Source organism: Anolis sagrei, chromosome 4 (assembly GCF_037176765.1).
Source record: "Anolis sagrei isolate rAnoSag1 chromosome 4, rAnoSag1.mat, whole genome shotgun sequence".
In the NCBI taxonomy this organism is placed as follows: Eukaryota; Metazoa; Chordata; class Lepidosauria; order Squamata; family Dactyloidae; genus Anolis; species Anolis sagrei.
The window spans coordinates 31,731,525-31,737,671 of record NC_090024.1 but is presented as its reverse complement, the minus strand read 5'-3'; positions in this window follow the sequence as shown (position 1 = coordinate 31,737,671).

Here is a 6,147-nt window from a genome sequence, read left to right as displayed (position 1 = left end):
TGGAAGCATTCTCTCCTGATGTTTTGCCTACATCTATGGCAGGCATGGAGCCCCTGGTGGTGCAGTGGGTTAAAACACTGAGCTGCTGAATTTGCTGACTGAAAGGTCACAGATTCGAATCCAGGGAGTGGCGTGAGCTTCTGCTGTCAGCCCTACCTTCTGCCAACCTAGCAGTTCGAAAACATGCAAATGTGAGTAGATCAATAAGTACCGCTGTGGCGGGAAGGTAATGGCACTCCATGGCCACATGACCTTGGAGGTGTCTATGGACAATGCCGGCTCTTCAGCTTAGGATGAGCACCACACCTTTACCTTTATGGCAGGCATCCTCAAAGGTCTGAGGTCTGTTGGAAACTAGAAAAAGTGAGGTTGATATACCTGTGGAAGGTCCAAGTTGTGAGAAAAAACTCTTGTCTGTCTGAGGCAGGTGTGAACGGTGCAATTGATCACCTTGATTAGCCTTCAGTGGCCTTGTGGATTCAAAGCCTGGTTCTTTCCTGCCTGAGGGAATCCTTTGTTGGGAGTAAATAAAGAACAAGACTCTGAAAACAGGGGTATTCCAGATATGAAACAATCAAGGCCATCTAACACCTCCCAACAAAGGATTCCCACAGGTGGGAAGCAGCCAGGCTTTGAATCTGCAAGGCAATTAATCAAGGTGATCAATTACACCATTCACACCTGCCTCAGTCAGATGAGTTTTTTTTTCACCAACTTGGACAAATATATAAACCCTACTTTTCCTAGTTTCCAACAGACCTCATATCTCTGAGGATGCCTCCCGTAGATCTGGGCAAAACATCAGGAGAGAATGCTTCTGGAACATGGCCATGCAGCCTGGTAAACTCACAGCAACCCAGTGATTCCAGCCATGAAAGCCTTTGACAACACACAGAAGTCTTGCAATTCAAGCCAGTTGTATTTCTTTTGCATGTTTGTTTACTCAAATGTAAGTCCCACTTGGATCAGTTGGACCTTGCTGCTTGGAGACAAAAGACTGAACCCTTCCAAATACATTGTACAAATATTGCTGTTTGCCCTCCTTTGTAGATTTTTGTGGATGTCGAGCAGACATGGTCAAACTTTGGCCCTTTGTATGTTTTGGACTTAAACTCCCACAATTCCTGATCTCCGGCCCCTGAGGAGGGAAAGGAAAGGGCCCGAGGCCAGGAATTGTGGGAGCTGAAGTCCAAAACATCTGGAGGGCCCAAGTTTGCCCAGGCCTGATCTAGAGGCAAGGCAAAACCCCCCTTCAACTCTTGACATCTTGATCAACCCTCTCTGCCCTTCCCATCCCACCTTGTCCCCCGCCTGCCCTGGATTCTCCATTCAATGACCCAAGAAAATGCCTTGAAATCCTCTCTAAAACGATTTATTAGTAACTTATTGGCAATCAGGCTCCAGAAGCAATCCTCTTCTCTAAAGATGGCCCGAGATAGCCTCTTCTTTCTCGCTCAGACTTTGGACGGGGAGGGGGCTGCCCTTGCAGAGCTTGGAAGACAAGACAAGGACTTTATCCTCCCCGGGAAAGCAGGGAAAGCAACCTTCCTGGCTGCATCAGGCTCAGTTGGGGCTCCTCTGAGGTTCCTGTTGATTCCAGACATCTGGTTGGAGCTCTGTGTGAAGAAGGATTTCGAAAGCAAGGGCAAGAGTGGCAGAAAACCAACAAAAGCACTCAGAAAGAGAACAGATATACACAATCATAGAATTGGAAGAGACTCCATCTGCCATCCAGTCCACCCCTCTGCTGTATAAGAACACACAAACAAAGCACCCCCGACAGATGGCCACTCAGCCTCTACTATTATACTATATTGTGTCCAATTCTGGGCACCACAATTGAAGAGAGATATTGACAAGCTGGAATGTGTCCAGAGAAGGGCAACTAAAATGATCAAGGGTCTGGAAAACAAGCCCCAGGTTGTGGTGGAGGCTCCTTCTTTGGAAGCTTTTCAACAGAGGCTGGATGGCCATCTGTCTGGAGTGCTTTGAATGCAGTTTTCCTGCTTCTTGGCAGGGGGTTGGACTGGATGGCCCACAAAGTCTCTTCCAACTCTATGTTTCTATGATTCTACTAAAGCCACACTCTGTGTCAGCATGTCTCACTGCCAAACAGTTTTTCCCTTCAGGAAGTTCTTTCTCATGCTTAGGTAGATTCTCTTTCCTTGCTGTTTGAATACATTACTACATGTCCCAGTTTCTAGAGCAGCACAACACAATGTAACGTTGTATTGGGGAATCTGAGCTGTTAAGGCTAAAAAGAACCCTCTCAATTGGGGTGATTCCACCATAAATATAGCAGAATACCAGAAGCAAACTTCATAGCCAGCAGAAATTTACCTGTGGTGAGCTAGGATAAGCTTTCTCTCCATAGTTCTCAGCTTCCAAAAATAATAAAAATGCTCCAAGAAAATTCAAAAAACCGAAGTTCCAAAGAATATTTTAAAAATTCAAAGGAAAATTCAAAATCAAGACTCAAAATCTCTTTGAGAAACCTTTCTCTGCTCCTTTGCACCTATCCTGTAAAGCAGCATTTCTCAAACTGGGTGTTGGTACCCCTGGGGGGTCGCAAGTGGGTGTCAGAGGGGTCATCAAAGGCCATAATTGAAAACACTATTTTCTGTTGATCGTGGGTTTTTTGTGTGGGCCCAATTCTATCATTGGTGGGGTTCAGAATGCTCTTTGATTGTAGGTGAACTATAAATCCCAGCGAGTACAACTCCCAAAGGTCTGTTTTCCCCAAGCTCCACCAGTGTTCACATTTAGACATATTGAGTATTTCTGCCAAGTTTGGTCTGGATCCATCATTATTCGAGTCCACAGTCCTCTCTGGAAGTAGGGGTACTACAACTCCCAAACTCAACGTCAATGCCCACCAAACCCGTTTAGTATTTTCTGTTGGTCATGAGAGTTCTCTGTGACAATTTTGGTTCAGTTCCATCACTGGTGGAGTTCGAATGCTCTTTGATTGTAGACAAACTATAAATCCCAGCAACTACAACTCCCACCAGTATCCAAATATGGACGTATCGGGTATTTGTGCCAAATTTGGTCCAGTGAATTTACATCCTGCATATCAGATATTTACATCACGATTCATAACAGTAGCAAAAATGGCAGTTACGAAATAGCAATGAAAATAACTTTATGGTTGGGGACCACCACAACAAGAGGAACTCTATTAAAGGGTCGCAACATTAGGAAGGTTGAGAATCACAAAGCTAGCATAAGCTTTCTCTCCATAGTTTTCAGCTTCCAAAAATAAAAAAAATGCTCCAAGAAAAAGAAGTTCAAAGGAATATCAAAAAATTCAAAGGAAAATTCAAAATAAAGACTCGATATCTCTTTGAGAAACTTTGCTCTGCTCTTTTTCACCTATTCTGCAAAGCTATTTCCCTTTTGCTCAGGTGTCTGGGCCCAATAACCCTTTGTTGCCATTCAACAAAATCAAACATTACTAGGGATACAGATGGGAAGAAAAGGCAGAAGGAAGCAATGGTGGCGAATGGTCACTTGGGCAAGTACAGAGCAATAAAAATACCTTTTAAAAGGAAGTGACCTCACAGAGATTCCAACTTCAAAGGGGGCGCGGAGATAAGGAAGGGTCTCGCTTATCCAACCTTCGCCCATCCAACATTTTGTATTATCCAACGCAGTCTGGCTCCTGCCCAGATCTACTGCTGTTTCACTACGTTGCAATGTTTTGTTGCTGGATTCATAAATACAGTAATTACTACATGTGTATTGAACTGCCTTTTCTGTTGATTTGTTGTAAAACATGATGTCTTGGTGCTTAATTTTTAAAATAATAACGTAATTTAATGTTTGGTAGGTTTTCCCTTGATCCCTCCTTATTATCCAAGAAAGAAAGAAGGGAAGGAAGGAAGGAAGAGGGAAGGAAGGAAGGAAGGAAGGAAGGAAGGAAGGAAGGAAAGAAAGAAAGAAAGAAAGAAAGAAAGAAAGAAAAGAAGGAAGGAAAGGGAGGAAGAAAGGAAGAAAGGAAAGGAAGGAAGGGGAAGGAAGGAAGGAAGGAAGGAAGGAAGGAAGGAAGGAAGGAAAGGAAGGAAAGAAGGAAGGAAAGGAAGAAAAGAAAAGAAAGAAAAGAATAAAGGAAAGGAAGGAAGGAAAGAGGAAAGGAAGGAAGGAAGGAGAAAAGATACAAGGAAGGGAAGGAAGGAAGAAAGGAAAGGAAGGAAAGTAAAAAGAAAAGATGGATGGATGGATGGATGGATGGAAGGAAGGAAGGAAGGAAGGAAGGAAGGAAGGAAGGAAGGAAGGAAGGAAGGAAGGAAGGAAGGGCGCAAAGCGAAAGCAAAGATCGGCAGGACAGAAGAGACAGAGGAAAAGGACGCCAAACGCGCAGTTCTCTCCGGGCGAACGCTAGCCGAAAAGGCAAGGGCCTGAGACTGTTAGGAATGGTGGGAGTTGAAGTCCAAAATACCCGGAGGGCTGAAGTTTGCCCAGTCCTGATCTATATTGTTCCCAAAGGTGGCCCTAAGGCCGTGGCACGTGTCTTTTGGAGTGATTCAATGCGTGCACACGTTTTGTTCCATGCCGAACATGGTTTTTGTGGAAGCGGCGCCTCTCGTTCCCTTCAGGCACAGTGTTTATGAAACAGAAACGAATGGCTGTTGGGTTTAGACTTGGGTGCCATCTTCCAGGTAGCTCAGAATACCTGTGCAGGTCGTCCGAAAGCCCAACAGCTTCCGGTCCCAAGCATTTCGGGTCGGAGACGCTCAACATGTACAAATATTAGTTTCTTCCTCAAGGATTTGTGGCGGTTGCTTGGGAGGGAACCCAACAGCAGTGTAAAGGAAGAGGTGGAAGTCCTGCTCAGAGAAAGGAGGGAAGTTTGGGACGAGGAGGAGAAGGATGGTCGCCTATAGAATGAGGATTGTCTGCTTTGAACTCGATTAGATGGCAGTGTAGACTCGTATAATCCAGTTCAAAGCAGATAATGCGGATTATCTGCTTTGATAATCTGGATTATATGGCCGTGTAGAAGAGGTCGGAGTCTTCCAGTATGACTCTATGCTCAATTCCCCCCATTCAAGCTGGAGGACCCAGAGATTTCTACAGAAAGTGCAATTATATGGTCAGCTCCCAATGGAAGCTTTGGTAGGGTAGTGCAGCAAGACCTACACATTCCTAGAGAGGTGTACTGTATTCTCAGGTTTAAAAAGTATATATATGGCTTGGATCACAATGGCTTGGATCTCTCTATCCACAGCCACTCTAAACTGCTCGACACACACACACACACACACACATATATATATAGAGAGAGAGCAGTTTAGAGTGGCTGTGGATAGAGAGATCCAAGCCATTGTGGGTTGCCTTGTGAGAAAAGAAGCCAGTATTCCAGAATAAATCTCACCAAGTTGAAGAGAAAGCCACCGAGCCAGAAAGGATGGCGATTGCAGTAGCCTGCCAACAACATAACCCACTGCGCAGAGAAATTATATATATATATATATATATATATATATATAGCCTTTAGATTCAAAAATTCCCATGCCCCCCCCCCCATACAACTTGGCTTTGTTATGATTGGCTGTGACATCAGCAAGCCAGGAGGAGATCAAATGAAGGCTCTGGCCTATAGATGTAGGTGAAATGTTGGAGAGAATGCTTCTCGAACATGGCCAGACAGCCCAGAAAACCCACAGCAACCCCACATCTGATTATTTTCTTATATACAGTCAACCTCCCACATTTGCTGGGGTTGGGAGCACAGGTCCCTTGGGAAGGTGACATTCAAATATATATCTGTAGTTTTGACAGACTTTGTATTTGTATGTGCAAAGATTACTGCAGACACAGACTGCAGCTAGGAAATCAGAAGACTATTTTATCGAGACCATTCTCAATAAAATAGTAAAGAGTAGAGACACCACACTGGCAATAAAGATCAGCATAGTTAAAGCAAAGGTACTCCCTGAGGTAATCTATGGATGTAGAGGTGGACCATAAGGAAGGCAGAGCGAAGGAAGATAAATGCTTTTGAACTGTGGTGTTGAAGGAAAATTCTGAGAGTGCTTTGGACTGCAAGAAGATCAAACCAGTCCATACTCCAGTAAATAATGCCCGGCTGCTTTCTGGAGAGAACGACATTGGAGGCAAAGATGAAGTACTTTGGCCACATCA